This window comes from Tachyglossus aculeatus, chromosome 3, assembly GCF_015852505.1.
Source record: "Tachyglossus aculeatus isolate mTacAcu1 chromosome 3, mTacAcu1.pri, whole genome shotgun sequence".
NCBI lineage: Eukaryota > Metazoa > Chordata > Mammalia > Monotremata > Tachyglossidae > Tachyglossus > Tachyglossus aculeatus.
This window is the reverse complement of record NC_052068.1, coordinates 68479018-68497714: the sequence shown is the minus strand read 5'-3', so window position 1 is coordinate 68497714 and position 18697 is coordinate 68479018. Positions and strand designations below refer to the sequence as shown.

The window sequence follows — 18697 nt, the reverse complement described above, 5'->3', positions numbered from 1 at the left end:
AAGCTTTTTTCTCATCAAGCTTATACCTCTAGTTAATCAGAAGGAGTAGAGTTATCTCTGGCCTTGCATCATAGGAAGTGTGACCCATGAGATGATTTCAGAAGCATAAAGGGGAAGAGCTGGTTTATCTTTACAATATGTTTATTTTAACTTATCCTCTTTTCTTTAATGATGGAGATGTTTACTTTGTTGACCACAAGCCGAACTTCAGGCTCTATATTGAGAGGCAAATGAAGTGTGATCAAGATAAACACAACCATCTCATTAGCATAAAGCTATGCCTTCATCCTCAGAAATTAGTTTATAGCCCTTTTCTAGGGGGTCAGACATGTTCTTGCTTCTTTATCTCCCTTCTTCTGGTGGAGCTGTTGAGCATGAGTTGGGCAACTTCAACAGTTAGGTATGGGGGAGGGCAGAAATGCTTCCTCTTTGTTCAGGAGTGAATCTAGAGCAAAATAAAATGGTCCCTGAAAATTTAACAGTATCACATTGGCCCTTTCAATGGTACATCTGAGACTGCCTTCTGCATTCTCAGAGCAGTTTATAGAAAAGAATGCTTCTTGGAACACACTGTGTGCTGTTGTCCTGATCGTACTGTACTCTCCCGAGCACTTAGTTCAGTGCTCTGCACACGGTAAGCACTCAGTGAATATGATTGATCAAAGTTATTGCTCATTATTAAATGCAATCTCACCTATTTTTAGTTTGGCTGGAGTGTGTGTTGATTCAGCTCCTAAGTGGGATGATTCAGAGTTCATATCAAGTTTGTAGCCAGATTAATAATGGCCTAGTGATTTGGGTGTTAAGTGATGTCTCAGGAGACTGATAAACTACTTCATTGGAAGTGGAGCATTGAATGTAAACTCCAAGCTTCATAGCTGGGCGGGGGTGCATTCCTAGCAAAATGCTCTTGCTTTGTTGAACCTTCCTCCAAAGGGTGGATTGCCAAATGTTGTGTTGCAGATGTAACATGCAGTCATTAACCCAAAAACACATGGTCGTTAATGGCAGGCACAAATGGAATGATGTGATCGAAGATTCTTGTAGGGTGGCATCTCTCTAGGGACCACCTTAAACCTCTAATAATCATAGTAATAATAACTGTGGCATTCATTACGTGTTTTCTAAGAGAAGCTGCATGGCTGAGTGGAAAACAACATTCCTGGGTGTCAGAGGACCTGGATTGTAATCTAGGCTCTGCCACTTGTCTGCTGTGTGACCTTGAGAAAATCACTTTACTTCTCTGGACCTCTGTCTCCTCATCTGTAAATCCTACACATTAAATCCTACTCCCTCCTACTTAGACTGCTAACCCAATGCGGGGAACAGGGGCTGTGTCCAACCTAATTATTTTGTGTTCTCCCAACACTCAGTGCTTGGCACACAGTAAGTGCTTAGCAACTACAGTAATGTTAATATTAATGATAATAATAAATCAAGCACTGTGAAGTTAACGAAGCCTGATACAGTTCCTGTCTCAGACAGGTCTCACAATCGCAGTATCACAAAGGGACAACAGGTAATAAATCTCCTTTTCACAAATGAGGAAACCTAGCTGCAGAGAGGATAGCACCTTGCCCAAGTTCCCACATCAGGCATGCCGAGATTAGACTCCCTCTGACTCCTAGTCCTTTGCTCTTTCCACTAGGCCATGTTACTTCCCTTCCAGGTCTGGTTCATGTGTGGAAATGGTAATGTTGAAAGAAGCCCAGCTACATCATGCAGGACATTGTTGCAGCCCCCCTTGCTGGTTTCATATTTCCAGCCCATGAAAATATCCTTTCCTTCCCTCCTTTCCCCCCGCCCATCTCCCACCAACAACCTTGAGGTTCTTGGAGAAACCAAGGAGCATCCCCAGTCAATTAGAAACTGGTGCTAGTGGTCAACTCAGAGATGCTGTTTACCACCCTTCTCTGCCTGGGAGAGGGAGAATCCCCATCCATCTTGGATCTCCTCTGGGCACCCTTGGCTCAGGTCTGAAATCTTCAGGAATTCTAATGTTCACTGTCCAGTAAGTAGTTCCCCTCATGCCAAAGCTGTGGTCAGTGTGGTCATCCCCCCCATCTTACCTCCTTCCCTTCCCCACAGCACCTGTATATATGTATATATGTTTGTACATATTTATTACTCTATTTATTTATTTATTTTAATTGTACATATCTATTCTATTTATTTTATTTTGTTAGTGTGTTTGGTTCTCTGTCTCCCCCTTTTAGACTGTGAGCCCACTGTTGGGTAGTGACTGTCTCTATATGTTGCCAACTTGTACTTCCCAAGCGCTTAGTACAGTGCTCTGCACACAGTAAGTGCTCAATAAATATGATTGATTGATTGATTGTGGCCCAGCCACATCTGTTCATCAGCTGGTGACCTCAGTCCTTCGCATCTCCAGCTCTGGGGTGGTGCAGCAGCTGTGTGGAATGGCAATGTAATGAGAGGTTGTTGTCAAGGTGTGATCAGTTCCATCATCCATCCAAGTGATTCTTTTCCTAACTCGACCCCTAGTGAACCAAAAGCCTAATATCCCTCCAAAGAGATCTGCATGACGCCCGAGGCTTCTCCCAGATCCTGGGAAACTCTGACTCGGGCACAAACCAATTCTCTAACTGGTTACTTCCTCCATCTGGGGTCCTCATGTCACTTGATTTGAATTCTGGCATGGGAAACAATTTGCCACCATCTGTAATTTACAGACAAGAGGGCACTCAAAATTAAAAGGCCACACACTTTTAAATAGATAAATGGAAATCCTTTATTTTGGCAACACATAATTAATCAACCTTTGGAACTCACTACTGCAGGATATCATTGAGACAAATAATTCAGCATGATTAAGGAGGGGATTAAAGAGCCATATGAATTAGAATAGCATCTGTTATTGCTGGGCTAAGACTGCTGGAGATATTGGCCCTCCTGTTATAGGATAAAAGCAAATCACTAGCTGTGATGAAGAAATGATTTACTCCTTGTTAAACAATAATAATAATAATGATGGTATTTGTTAAGCACTTACTATGTGCAAAGCACTGTTCTAAGTGCTGGGGGGGGATACAAGGTGATCATATTGTCCGCTCACAGTCAATCCCCATTTTACAGATGAGGAAACTGAGGCACAGAGAAGTAAAGTGAGTTGCCCAAAGTCACACAGCTGACAATTGGCGGAGCTGGGATTTGAACAGATGACCTCTGACTCCAAAGCCCAGGCTATTTCCATGTTAAAGAATCACAAGTAGAAGTTGCACTATTAGCGAGGGACAGAGGATTGATGCCGCGGGTTGGAGGCAGGTGATGCATGATCACTGTATGGTAATTCCTATTCTTTATTTTTTTAATGGTATTTCATATGGTGCTATGTTCCAGGCACCATACTAAGAGCTAGGGTACCTACAGGCTAATCAGGATGGACACAATCCATGTCCCTTGTGGAGTTTACAGTCTTAATCCCCATTTTACAGATGAGACACCTGAGACACAGATAAGTTACGAGATGACACAGATAAATTATGTGACTTGTCCAATGTCACACCCAGCAGAAGAGTGGCAGACCTGGAATTAGAACCCAGGTCTTTCTGACTCATAGGCCCCTATCATATCCACTAGGCCACACTGCTTCTGCTTAGCTCTGGGATTCTGTTACTCACTGAAAAGATGAACCCTGAACCTGCTGCATTTTTGGGTCTCCTTCAAAGGGTGGGTCATTAGAGTTCCTAGTTGCTGCGCCAACCAGGCCGTTTCTAGCAGTACCTACTGAACGTCAAATTAAATCTCCAATAAACTATCGCTTTTGATGTTTAATGGTGATCCCTGACATTCTGTGGTTGGGAGGAGGAGCAGATTTAAGAGGAAAGATTCAGGGTAGTTTGATTTTAGATATGTTAAGCTGGAGGGAGTCACTAGGACATCTAAGGAGAGTTGTCCTGGAGGTGAAAGGAAATGTGGGATTGCAGATTATCTCGTCAGTCGGATAGGTAGATTTTGGAGTGGTCTGTATGGAGATAGTAATTGAAAATATGTGAGTGGATGAGTGCCCTTTGTGAGTGAATGTAGAGTGAAAGAAGTGGGTTACCCAGAATACAGCCGTGTGGGGCACCCTCAGTTATGGGAATAGGAGAGGAACCAGGGAAAGAAACTCAGAAGGAGCGGTCAAGTAGGAAAGAAGAGAACCAGATTAGTAAAATGTAAGGAAATCCAAGGCCTGATGGGGTTTTGAGGAAGACAGAGTGGTCCACAGTGCCAAAGGTAGCTGAGGGGCCAAGAAAAATTAGGATGGAGTATAGCCTTTTGGAGTTGGCTACAGTGGTGCTTCTAGAGAGTGCAGTCACAGTGGAGGGAATATATGAGAAACTTAACTGTAGTGGGACAAAGAGAGAGTTGGTAGAGAACAAATGAAAGCAGTGGGTATGTAGAACATGTTGCAGGTTCTTGGATGACAATGGGAGCCAGGAGGTGGGGTGGTAGCTTAGAAGGTGTCTTAGGATTGAAAGAGGGTTTTTTTAGAATGGCGAAGATGAGCATTTTGAAGGCAGAGAACATGAGAGGATAGAGCCAGATAGAGGATTAGGTAGAGGGGACAGGTTTAGGGGGCAGAAAAGAGACCTTCGCTTGAGAAACAGCTGGGAAGCTGAAGAAGGTGAAGGGTGGTAGTAGAGTGATGAGAAAATGATCAGGAGACTTGGAGAAGTTCACACATGATGACTTCAGTTCAACAAAATAGTAGGGTGATCAGGCATTAGGGAGGGAAGCAGTGGGAGGGCTATAGCTTCAGGAGTGTGCTAAAAGTTGGTAAATATTGGTGGGGGTTGTGGGTGAAAGATTCAGGGAGGTAGGACTGCTCCTCATTCCCCACTCCTTGTTCCTTCCCTCTCCTCTCTCTTTACCTGCAACCTCTTCTTCCTTTCAGTTTCTCCCTTCCTCACCTCCCCTTGTAGGAGGAGCCAATTGGAGTGACTTGTAACGCCAGGGAAGATTAGGAAGAAAAAGAAAGAGAGGGTCTAGGGGGTGGAGAAATACAGAAGCTTCTGCTCTTCTTGTGAGCAGGGACTGTGCCTACCAACTCCGTGGTATTGTACTCTCCTGTGCAGTGCTCTACTCACAGTAAGCATTCAATAAATGCCACTGATTGATTGTAAAGCTCCCATTCACCCATGTGAGGAGTATTATTCACACACTAAACACTTCCACACTCTGGCTCTTCAGGCACGTAAGTGCAGTAAATTGATGGGGGTAGTTCAATAAGGCCATGTGAAGAATGGTGCTGCGACAGTTGATGGAATTCATTAACAGACACAAGCTGAGAGACTTAGAGGTCCCTAGTAACAAGAAAAATAATAATTATGGTTTTTGTCAGGGAGCTTAACATGTGCCAAGCACTATTCTAAGCCCTGGGGTAGATTCAAAACAATCAAGTTGGACACAGTCCCTGTCCCACAAGGGGCTCACAGTCTTTATCCCCATTTTACAAATGAGGTAACTGAGGCACAGGGAAGTTAAGTGACTTTCCCAAGGTTATAGAGAAGACAAATAGCAGAGTTGGGATTAGAACCCACATTCTCTACCATGCTCTTGCCACTAGGCCATGCTGCCTCTCCTGGTACTAATTCTACTTCCTCCAGCCTCTCTTCCTAACATCTCCCTCCTCTCTAAAGACTTCATCTATGCTCTACTCTGACTGACTTCATCCATTCATGCTGCTAGGAATGCCAGCAGGGTGCTGTAATGTCAAGGGCTCATTTAGCCTTTGTGACATTTAGCTCCCAGAAAGGGGTCACATTTAATGAAGACATTTGCCATGTTAATGCCATTGAATGTGAATAGTACAAAGCAACCCCCAAGGTGTAGAGATTTTTAAAATTTAATCTCAGTTTATAACCAAATTAAAACATACATGCAGTCCTCAAATGACTCCTCTAAGTACAGACAACCCAAATGTTTTGATGTTATAGGGAAGCCCCTGTCATTTTTATGGATGTCATCAGGAATTATGTGATGTACTATCATTTAGATGGTTAGTTGCTTCTTGCATTGAAGACATTGTTCATCCCAATCAATAGGACTACCATTCAGGCATCCTAAAATATTTGGATTGAAGATTTCTCCACTAAACTATTATGGTTTGGAATGTGGTCATTGTGAGTTCCATGTGGGACATGGACTATGTTCAACCTGAATATAATAATAATAATGGCATTTATTAAACGCTTACTATGTGCAAAGCACTGTTCTAAGCCCTGGGGAAGTTACAAGGTCATCAGGTTGTCCCACGGTGGCTCACAGTCTTAATCCCCATTTTACAGATGAGGTAACTGAGGCCCAGAGAAGTGAAGTGACTTGCCCAAAGTCACACAGCTGACAGCTGGCGGAACCGGGATTTGAACTCATGACCTCTGATTCCAAAGCCCAGGCTCTTTCCACTGAGCCACACTGCTTCTCTAGAAGCAGTATATTCTCTAGAATATATTGATTCTACCCCAATGTTTAGTACGTTGCCTGGCACATGTAACAAATTAACAAATACCATTAAAAAACAAACTGTTCTGATTCTCTTTCTCTGCTCAATTTACAATCACTCCTTTAGAAAGCAACCGTTCCTATGGTTTCAACTACCATATCGCTAAAGATGATTCCCAAATCTACCTCCAGGGCCCCGACTTCTCTCCTTCTCTGCAATATCACATTTCCTCCTGCCTCCAGGACATCACTACATAGAAGTACCTCAGAAGTAGCTCAATTTGTCCAAAACAGCGCCATTTTTCATCCTTCCCAAATCCTCTATTTCACCTAACTGCCCCATCACAATCAACACCATCACCATCCTCCCCTTCTCTCAAGTCACATAACCGTAGCATTATTCAAACCTTCTCCATCTCTTCAACTCCCATATTCAGTCTATTACCAATTCCTGTCAGTATTTCCTCTACGATATTTCTAGAATCTGCCTCTTCCTCTAAATCCAAATGGCCATCAGGCTTTCTTAATAATAATAATAGTAGTAATTATTATTATTATTGTAGTATTTGTGAAGCACTTTGCTATGTGCCAGGCAATGTATTAAGTTCAGATGTGAATACAAGCAAATCAGGTTGGACCCAGTCCCTGTCCCACATGGGGCTCACACTCTTGACCCTCATTTTACAGACAAGGTTACTGAGGCATGGAGAAGTTAAGGGACTTGCACAAGGTCACACAGCAGAAAAGTAGCGTAGCCGGGCTTAGAGCCCATGACCTTCTGATTCCCAAGCTCATACTCTTTCCACTAAGCCATGCCATTAGACTGGTTTATCCTGGTTTCACTATTGCATCAACCTCCTTATTGATGTTTCTGCCTCCAGCCCATTCTTTGGTCTGTTGACCAGATCATTTTTCTAAAATGTCATTCTGCCCATCAATCAATCATTTACTAATTGCTTACCGTGTGCAAAACACTGCACTAGCACCTGGGAGAGTATAATACATTGGAGTTGGAATGATTCCTGCCTTCAAGAACTATATTGCCTAGTAGGGAGGACAGACATTAAAATAAATTACAAATAGGGGAAAGGACCGTGTATTAAGATATCAGTGAGGCCTAATGGAAAGAGCATGAGCCTGGGAGTGAGATGACTTGGGTTTTAATCCTGGTACCTTCACTTATTTGCTTTGTAACCTTGGGCAAGTCACTTAACTTATCTGTACCTCAGTTCCCTCGTCTGCAAAATGGAGATTCAATGCCTGTTCTCCTTCCTACTTAGACTGTGATTCCCCTGTGGGACTTGATTATCTTGTATCTAGCCCAGCACTTAGTATAGTGGTTGCCACAAAGTAAGTCCTTAATGAATACCACAATTATTATTATTATTATATACATGAGGCTGTGGTGTTGACTTGGGGTGAATATCAAAGTACTGACAGATGATGGAGGTCTGAGGAGGGAAGAGAATCAAAGTGCTTAATATGTGCAGAGACAAAGCAGAGGGAGGGCAAATAGTTGGGGAAATGAGGATTTAGTCAGGGAAGGTTTCTTGAAGGAGACTTTAGTAAAGCTTTGAAGATGGAGAGCGTAGAGGCTCACCAGATATTTAAGGAGAGTGAGTTCCAATCTGTAGGGAAGACATGGGCTAGGGATCATCAGTGAGACATTTGAGATCAAGATATGGTGATCGGGTTGGTGTTGGAGAGGCAAAATGTGCAGATTGGGTTGTAGTGTGAGGGATTATCAGAGTTAGGCAGGAAGGGGAGAGTTGACTCTGTACCTTAAAACCAATGGTAAGGAGTTTCTATTTGATGTGGAGATGGATGGGGAGCCATTAGAGGTTTGGGAGGAGAGGGGAGATTTGAAAGACTAGGAAGATGTGCAAGGAGTATGTTAGCTTTAGAGGAGCGAGGATAAGTTGGGGGAAAAATTGTTGATTGAGAACCTTAAAATCAATAGCCAGAAGTTTCTGTTTGATGCTGAGGGGAATGGGCAACCACTGGAGGGTTTTGAGGAGTGGGGAGAAGTGCAAAATAATGTTTAGGAAAATGATCCAGGCAACAGAATGAATTATGGACTGGAGAGATTGGAAGAGGGAGATCTGTGAGGAGTCTGATGCAGTAGTTGAGGTAGTGCATGAAGAGTGCTTGAACTCCTCAGGGGTTTATACAACCTTATCTAAGAGTGGCTGCTGGGAGGTTTGAAGCACAAACCTGCCTTGGACCTTTCTTCTCTCCCTATTACCAATGCTGCTACTCAAGTAGCAGAACAATTGCACTGTGTGCTATTACATTTTTTCTGATTGCTGTGGTGTTCTCACAACATCCATTACTTTGTAACATTTGTTTGACTGGGCTTACCCTCTGGCCTTAAGTCAATCAATGGTATATGTTGAATGCTTACTATGCGCCGAGCACTGTAATAATAATAATTATTATTATGGTATTTAAGTGCTTACTATGTATTAAGCACTGTTCTAAGAGCTGTTCTAAGCACTGGGGTAGATACAGGGTAATCAGGTTGTCCTACTTGGGGCTCACACTTTTAATCCACATTTTACCGATGAGGTAACTGAGGTACAGAGAAGTTAAGTGATTTGCCCAAGGTCACAGAGCAGACAAATGGCAGAATCGGGATTAGAACCCATGTCCTCTGACTCCCAAGCCCATGCTCTTTCCGCTAAAAGTCCTTTGGAGAGTAGAGTACAACAGAAATAGGAGATGTATTCCCTGCCTGTAATGAGTTTACCTTAGAGTGCTTTGTCTGCCCACCCTACCTTGTATGATCCCTGTTTCTTTGGTAGCACCAGCACACATGGATAAAGCATGTTGTTAGGGGCAACATCGTTGAAGTCAAGCATGTCTATGTGTGCTATGATATACAGGTAAACTGGGACAATGTGTTCTAGTAGACCATGTGTTCTAAAAGTCAGGGAACCTGGGATCTAATCCCAGCACTGTCATTGGACTGCTGTGTCACCTCAGGCAAGTGACAACCTTGGTTTCCTTAGCTATGAAATGGGTATGAAATTCCTGCTCTTCTACCTCCATAGCCGTAGTCCCATGTCGGGCATGGAGTTGTTCCTCCTCTACGTACCCTGTATCTACTCTAGCACCTAACACAGTTCTCTTGACATAGAAAGAATTTAATACAATCCCTCATCCTGTCCCTCCTGGATTAATACATCAGCCTCCTTTCTGATATCCCAACCTCCTGCCTCTCTCCACTCCAGTTCATACTTCACTTTCTATAGAACCATTCAGGACACATCACTCTCCTCCTCAAAAATCTCCAGTGGCTGCCTATCCACCTCCGTATCAAGCAAAAACTCCTCACCATTGACTTTAAAGCATTCCATCACCTTACCTCCTCCTACCTCACCTCGCTTCTGTCCTTTTACAATGAAGCCCACATACTTAGCTCCTCTGGTGCTAACCTTACTGTGCCTTGATCTCACCTGTCTCACCACCAACCCCTGGCCCACGTCTTGCCTCTGGTCTGGAACACCCTTCCTCCTCAATTCAGCCAGAAAATTACTCTCCCCCCTTTAAATCCTTCCTGACGGCACATCTCCTCCAAGAGACCTTCCCATACAAAGCCCCACTTTTCCTCATCTCCCACTCCCTTCTGCGTCACCCTGACTTGCTCCCTTTGCTCTTCCCTCCTCTCCCAGCCCCACAACAATTATGTACATGCTGTAATTGTATTTATTTATATTGATATCTGTTTATTCGTATTGATGTCTGTCCCCACCCTCCCTGTCCCCCACACTGTGAGCTCACTGTGGGCTGGATTGTCACTCTTTATTATTTTACTGTACTTTCCCAAACGCTTAGTACAGTGCTCTGCATACAGTAAGCACTTAATAAATAGGATTGAATGAATAAACTTAATAAATGTCATAACTAAATAACCAACTCTTTTACCCTAAGGTTAGAATGCCCAGACAAGTTTGGCAACTCAGAATGGGTGGCTTGCTGGCCAATTCCTCCATTTAAGGTGAATGAAGTAGTCAGAGAAGAAGAAGGTTTGGAAGGCCTAAAGGCAAAAACCTGGGGATGGGATTGGTGTATAGGTTAGGCATCCAGCAGTTACTTTCTAGCCATCCCACTGTTGGGTAGGGACTGTCTCTATATGTTGCTAACTTGTACTTCCCAAGCGCTTAGTACAGTGCTCTGCACACAGTAAGCGCTCAATAAATATGATTGATGATGATCCGGCTGGCCATTTTGTCTTGTTTTGTCTCCCCTGTCTCAGAAATCAGGCTGAGACTGCTTCCTCCTTGATCCCAATTGGAGCACAGGGAAGACTGACTATGTCCATTTCAAATGTGTTCTGAAGATGAGAAATGCACACCCTAATCATTATTATGCAAATCATTAAATATTTATCGCATACTTCATGAGAAAAAAGCCCTAATTCATCATCAAAACTTTCCATTGTTATTTCAGCCACAGACAACATCTGCTACATCGATGCTATTAACATCTTGGCACACGGACTAGTACATAGTTAAAAACAATACTCTTACATATTAAAACACATAGCAGGAGCTCTGGGCTTTATATTTGATTACTCCAAAGCATTTTCTTAACCTAATAGAAGCTGATGTGTAATTCTGGAGATGTGAATTTGAATAATTTTCTACCCTAAAGACTTTAATATTGATTTGAGACCATAACCATTATCAAGTTTGGGTGTAGAATAAAAATGGGAAATAATGAGAGTTAAGGCAATACTATGAATCTCTAAAGATTCACAGTTCGCCCTCCCTCTCTCTCAATGTGGTCTCTCACTGGCCGCCCTGAAGTTCTGCCTCATAGCTTCTCTGGGCAGATTGTCTAGGTTCCGGAAGCAATGTGGCCCAGTGGATAAAGCACAGGCCTGAAAATCCAAAAGACTGACTCTGCCACTCATCTGATGTGTGACCTTGGGCAAGTTACTTCACTTCTTTGTACCTCGGTTGCCTCATAGGTAAAGTGGCACATAGACTGTGTCCTACCTAATTAGAGAAGTAGCGTGGCTCAATGGAAAGAGCATGGGCTTGGGAGCCAGAGGTCATGGGTTCTAATCCCGGCTCCACCACTTGTCTGCTGTGTGACTTTGGGCAAGTCACTTCACTTCTCTGGGCCTCAGTTACCTCATCTGTAAAATGGGGATTAAGACTGTGAGCCCCACGTGGGGCAACCTGATTGCCTTGTATCCCCCCAGCACTTAGAACAGTGCTTTGCACATAGCGCTTAACAAATGCCATTATTAATTTGCTTGTATCTACTGTAGCACTTAGAACAGTGCCTGGCATATGGGAAGTGCTTAACAAGCACCATAAAAAAATTAGGAAGTCCTAATTCTTGTGCTAGGGGTTTTGGAACATTAATCACAGCCCTGCTGCATTGATACAGTAGACTGCAGTATGCATAATAATAGTAATGGTGGTATTTGTTAAGCACTTACTGTGTGCTGAGCACTGTTCGAAGCACTGGGATAGATACAAGGTAATTAGGTCCCACATGGGGCTTACAGTCTTAGTCTCCATTTTACAGATGAGGTAACTGAGGCACAGAGCAGTGAAGTGATTTGCCCAAGGTCACACAGCAGACATGAGGCAGAACCTGGATTAGAACACATGACCTCTGATTTCGAGACCCTATATGCAGCCTGCAGATATAACAGAACTTATTCAGTCAGCTGTAGCAATTGCACTGGTTTCACAACTGAGGGTTTTACACAGACAGGCTAAATGAGTTGGCATTTGATTAATGTCACATCTTGAGAGCCTCCTTTACATAAGCATGCCATCACTGAAGAATGAAGGTTAGAACTCTTTGGTTGCCCCTGAGAGAGGACTCGGGATAATAAAAGATGCCACCATCATTTTAATTATCTTTAAGTGCTTATTCTGCACCGAGGACTGTGCTAGGTATTTCAGTTATATAAGACCAGACACAGCCCCTCTCCTACCCAAGGTTCACATTCTAAGAGATAATAATAATAATAGCATTTATTAAGTGCTTACTATGTGCAAAGCACTGTTCTAAGCGCTGGAGAGGTTCGAAGGCGATCAGGTTGTCCCATGTGGGGCTCACAGTCTTAATCCCCATTTTACAGAAGAGGAAATTGAGGCCTAGAGAAGTTAAGTGACTTGCCCAAAGTCACACAGCTGGCAATTGGCGGAGCCAGGATTTGAACCCATGACCTCTGACACCAAAGCCTGTGCTCTTTCCACTGAGCCACGTTGCTCCATGCTGGTGGAGATGTCCAAGCATCTGAATTGTGCTCAAGCAAATGTCAGTTTTGCCAGATGACTTCCACTTATGGGTTTGTAGCGATGAATCATTCTGACCTGACCTCTAGACTGTAAGCTTGTTGTGTGCGGGGAATATGACTAAAACCTTTGTCGTACTCTCCCAAGCTCTTAGTACAGTGCTCTCGCACAAAGTAATTGTTCAGTAAATACCACTGATTGATACAAACCATTGATGATGATGCTGATGATCTATTGTGAGGACTGAGGCTTAGGATTGATACCTTCTATGGAGTTCAGAAAGCTTTTTTCCAAAAAATCTCCAACTCTCAGTGCTGTAGGCTTGGGTTAAATGATATTCCATTCATTTGTATTTGGGAAAACTGATGCAAAGATCAATTAGGTTAGGTTGGGGAGTCAGTAGGACCTGAAGGTAGAAGGGCTTCCTGTATAGAGGGTGATATGTACGTGTGTGTGTGTGTATGTTTCTGTGCGTGCACGCGTGAGAGAGGGGTAGAGAGAGAGAGCGAGAGCACGCACACACATACATTCAGGCCTGTGATTCATGGTTTCATATTCACTCCTCAGCACTCATTAGGTGCTTCAATTGGGCACTAAAAGAGTCAGCTCAAATGTTCTGGAAACAACACTGAGCCTGATTTTGTCCTAAGTTAATGGCACAGTTGGGGAGGGATGAGAATGCTTTCTCTTACCAGAGTTCAGTATAAGAATAACAAAATGACTCCTTTAGTGTGCAGTCAGGGGTTGGTGGGGGACAGAGTACCAAGTTTGCCCTTCCCACCAATCTGCCATCTTTGTACTGCTTCTCCATTTCCCTGTCAGTGTTTTCTCAATAGGAGAGGTGGGATGGATAAAGGATTATCATCCCATTTTACAGATGGAGAAAATGAGGCTCAGAAAGATTAGTTGATGACTTCTTGGTCACCCAGCGCCTCAGTGACAAAGCCAGGACTTGAATCCAGATATTCTGCTTCCCATTCCTTCTTTCACAGAGCTTTTTCCTCTTCTCAACTCTCAAAGATCCTTCTCTACATCTGCTTGTGAAACAAGCATCTTATTGTGAAACAAGACGCCTTATCCTAGAATGGAAGTCCCCTAAACTCTCATACAGCAGAAGGAGAACGATGTTTGCCTGCTGTGTGACCTTGAATAAATCACTTATCTGATTTGTGCCTAAATTTACTCGTTTGTAACATGGACATTCAGTACCGGTTTTCCTTCCCTCTTAGAGTGTGAGCCCCATATGGGACATGAACTGTGTCCGACCTGGTAATCTTGTATTTACCACAGTACTTCGTACAATACTTGGCACATAGTAAGTACTTCAATATTGTAGTGCTGGTTATTGTATTATTGCACGATAAACACCCTGACCCAAGGTATCCTTTATGGGAGTGTAAGACCAGGGGTTAAGTTAAGGAGTTAAGGCTGATGTGGTAGCATGGCTCAGTGGAAAGAGCCTGAGCTAGGGAGTCAGAGGTCATGGGTTCAAATCCTGGCTCTGCCAATTGTCAGCTGTGTGACTTTGGGCAAGTCACTTCACTTCTCTGTGCCTCAGTTCCCTCATCTGTAAAATGGGGATTAAGACGGTGAGCCCCCCGTGGGGCAACCTGATCACCTTGTAACCTCCCCAGCACTTAGAACAGTGTTTTGCACATAGTAAGCACTTAATAAATGCCATCATCATTATTATTATCATTATTATTATTCAGTCCAGGCTGGAATACAATAGATTCAAGAATGGAACTCCTCACAGGAGCAGCTGTGCTGTTCTGACATTGATTCCCCTTCCTCCTATTTGAGGAAGCCCTGTAATCATTGGTTCCCAGGTAAATTTGGTGCTGCACAGGGACCACTTGCCAGGAGGCTTACAGCCCTTCAGGATGTGGAGCCAAGGGCAATTGCCCCCCACCCAGCTAAACAAGCAGCATGGATTAGTGGATAGAGCAGAGATCTGGGAGCCAGAAAGTCATGAGTTCTAATCCCTGCTCAGCCACTTATATGCTGTGTGACTTTGGCCAGGTCCCTTCACTTCTCTGTGCTTTAGTTACCTCATCTGTAAAGTAGGGATTGAGACTGTGAACCCCACGTGGGACAGTCCCTGTGTCCAACCCGATTTGCTTGTATCCACCCCAGCACTTAGTATAGTGCCTGGCACATAGAATTCAACAGATACCATGATGATGATGATGATTATCATTATTATTGTTAAACAGCATCCACTGCCTCTCAGGGCAATAGTATTAATTTCTAGACTGTGAGCCCACTGTTGGGTAGGGACCGTCTCTATATGTTGCCAACTTGTACTTCCCAAGCGCTTAGTACAGTGCTCTGCACACAGTAAGTGCTCAATAAATGCGATTGAATGAATAAGCAGGGGGGTAGAACATGATAATGAGGGTGGACACAGTCGCTGTCCCTCATAGGATTCACAGTATAAGGGAGAGGGAGAACAGGTATTTAATCCCCATTTTATATATGAGGAAGCTGAGGCTCAGAGAAGTGAAAGGATTTGCCCAGTGTCTCATAGCAGGCAAATGGCAGGTCTGAGATTAGAACCCAGGTCTTCTGACCCCTAGGTCTATGCTCTTTCCACTAGGCTTGTGTTCTTTCCACTAGGCCATGCTGCTTCTCAATGCTTCTCAGTTACTCCTCTGGAACTTAAAGCCCCACCCTATAGGGGAATTTCGTAGTCTTCATTCTGATAAATAGACATTCTGCAGTGGCCAATTTAAAAATTAACAAACTGTTCAAGATTTCTGCCATTCCAGGCATGGCAAAAAGTAGAATTTGGGCTTTAGCTGAGGTAGTATACATATATTCTAAATATCTCCAATCAAAAAAAAAAACACATCAGGAAATATTTCATTTATATGCAAATATTTTGGAAAACGGTGCATATATCTCCCGCCTATAGGGTGAAATCTGTATGAATTATGCAGCCAATATAGATCTTTTGCGTATGTTAGCTCAAGCTAATTGTCAGAGGGAATCAGAGATGTAGAGAATAAAAAGCGTTTGGAAACAGATTATGACCTGGGTGTGGAGAATTTATGAGAGATGGCACTAGTGAGATTAGAATAGGCAAGGTCCCCATTGTTACCCTGAAGTGGGTTGAACACAAAGGGAACAGCTATAAATGGCTTATAATTAACAGGACTAAGGCATAGGGAGGAGGGTGGAAAAGGAAAGATCAGCTTTCAAGGTTGGAGTGGACTTGAAGAGGTAGTAAAGGGAATAGATTCTTTATAACTCCTGGGGCAGAGTGGACTGCTGCAGGAGACCAAACCCTTTTTGCAGCCTGGGGCAGTCCCTGGAGAAGTGCCAATTTGGAGGAAGGATGCAAAATGTGCTGAGGGACAGTCAAAGGCAATTTGAGAAACTCCAGGAGCCTGGTTTGATCCTTCCCCAAGGTGGGACTGTAGTGAGTAACGATGAGCGGTGGAACACAGTGGTAAAGTCATCTCACATGCAGTATTTACCCTTAATAATAGTAACTGTGGTATTTACGCACGTATTATATGCCAGGGACTGTACTAAGCTCTGGGGTAGATACAAGCAAATCGGGTTAGACATAGTCCCCGTCCCACATGAGGCTCACAGTCTTAATCCCCATTAGCAGATGAGGTAACCAAGGCGCAGAGAAGTGAAGTGACTTGCCCAAGGTCACACAGCAGATAGGTGATGGAGCTGGGATTAGAACCCAGGACCTTCTGATTCCACGCTTGTGCTCTATTCACTAGACCGCACTGTTTCCTTTGTAGATTGTTGTCTGATTAAGGTTTTAGATTGATAAGGCAGTGGGGGTAGGTTTGTTCATAATAATTGTGGTCGTAATTGCATACTATGTGCCAAGCACTGTGCTCGGCGCTGGACTACACACAAGATAATTGGCTCAAAACAGTCCCTGTCTGATATGGGGCTCACAGCTTAAAAGGGAAGAGCAGGGATTTTATCCCCATTTTACAGATGAGGAAACTGAGGCACAAAAAGACTTGCCCAAGGTTATTCATTAAACAAAAGGTGGAGCCAGAATTAATACCCGGATCTCCTGCCTTTCAGCCCAGTGTGCTCTTTCTACTTGACCACAATTTGTGTCAGATGAGAATGAACGGAGCACCTTCCTCAAAATACCCTGGATGATATCCTGGGTGTTGAAAAGAATTTTCACACCTGATTTCATATCCTCTAAGACACCTCTCCCAATTAAGTCCTCATTTCCCTGACTCCAACTCCCTTATTACTCTATTTATTTATTTATTTATCTTACTTGTACATTTCTATCCTATTTATTTTATTTTGTTGGTATGTTTGGTTCTGTTCTCTGTCTCCCCCTTTTAGACTGTGAGCCCACTGTTGGGTAGGGACTGTCTCTATGTGTTGCCAATTTGTACTTCCAAAGCGCTTAGTACAGTGCTCTGCACATAGTAAGCGCTCAATAAATACGATTGATTGATTGATTCTGCATCGTCTTTGCACTTGACTCTTCACCCTGTAAACACTTGATATTCATCCCACCGTCAGCTCCATAGCACTTATTTACCTGTACATATAATAATAATAGCATTTATTAAGCACGTACTATGTGCAAAGCATTGTTCTAAGTGCTGGGGAGGTTACAAGGTGATCAGGTTGTCCGACGGGAGGCTCAACGTCTTAATCCTCATTTCACAGATGAAGTAACTGAGGCACAGAGAAGTCAAGTGACTTGCCCAAAGTCACACCGCTGACAATTGGCATACGTAATTTATTTATTTTTACTAATGTCTGTCTCCCCCTCTAGATGGTAAGCTTTCTGTGGACAGGGAACTCATATCTTCCAACTCTCCCAAATGTTTAGTACAGCGTTCTGCACACAGTAAACACTCAATACCACCAATTGATTGTACTAACTCTAAGTGGTTTTCCCTGCTGGGATAAAGATAGACCTTTCCCACACAAAGGGACAAAGGGGTGACATAGACTGGCCTGCTTTCCGTTCCTTTGCTCCCTGGCTCAGTGTGGGAGGATGTTCCATGACAGGCAGACTCCAGTTCTTTGAGTTGGCCTTTGAACTGCCTCGAGTCAATTGCCTTAACTGGGTATTGACCTTCTCCTCCCGCTGCGACAGTGAGAGTGCTGCGAGAGGGCCAAGACTAATAATAACAACAATTCTTTGAATGCTCATAGCATTCTTATTTTTCAAAGCACTTTCCCATCAATGATGCCATTTATGCCTCATGATTTCCCTGTGAGGTAAGGAGAGGGATTAAAATTGAAGGTAATGGATTGGAGGTTCAGAGAGGTTAAGTGACTTGCCTCTAGTCAGCCAGCGGGTCAACCCAGGTCTTCTGACTCCAGGCATGTGTGTTTTCCCACTAGGCCATGCTGCCTCTTGTTTTGTGAAGCGGGGGCCAGGGGTTGGTAGGTTTTATTATTTTTTAAACCCCAGATACTGATTGATTATTAGAAGGAAGCTATGCCCATCAAATAATTGAGTTGCTGTGAAAATGTTAGTCTGATGTGTGCCAAATCTTCCTTTCTTTCTCCCCTGATTCTAGACCTAACATTTCCTCTCCCTCACTAACCGCCTTCTTATTTGGAAAATCCCGGTGGTGGTGTCTTTATTATTAGGGGTGACACAATCAATCCCAAAAGCTGATCGGCATCTGATGGATGGAAAGGGTTGGGAAATGTGTCACTGAATACAGCGCCTTTCACTTGTAGGTCAGTGACTAGGTCAGGCCAATCCCGGCTTCAGCAGCAACAGAAAGTCACAATTCTCCCAAGAGCCAGGAGTGGCCAACGTGAACCATGTTTGCGTGCCTAGCTGCTGCCCAGTGGACCAAGGCTGACCCCCTTTTTGGGCCAAGGTGCTCCCATATGCTGGAAGGCCAAGGAGCACATGGGATCTTGGAGATGCTGATATCCCACATCCTGAGAATGCCATGGTGGCATCAGGAGACAGTAAGCACAGACAAGATGGGGCTCAAGCAGATTGAACT

General features: G+C 43.6%; 1 protein-coding gene across 3 annotated transcripts in view; it reads left to right on the top strand.

The window, feature by feature from the left end:
- Window positions 1–18697, top strand: part of GRID1 (glutamate ionotropic receptor delta type subunit 1) — an 876503-nt gene that overhangs the window by 559288 nt on the left and 298518 nt on the right. The gene's annotated exons all lie outside the window — the stretch shown is intronic.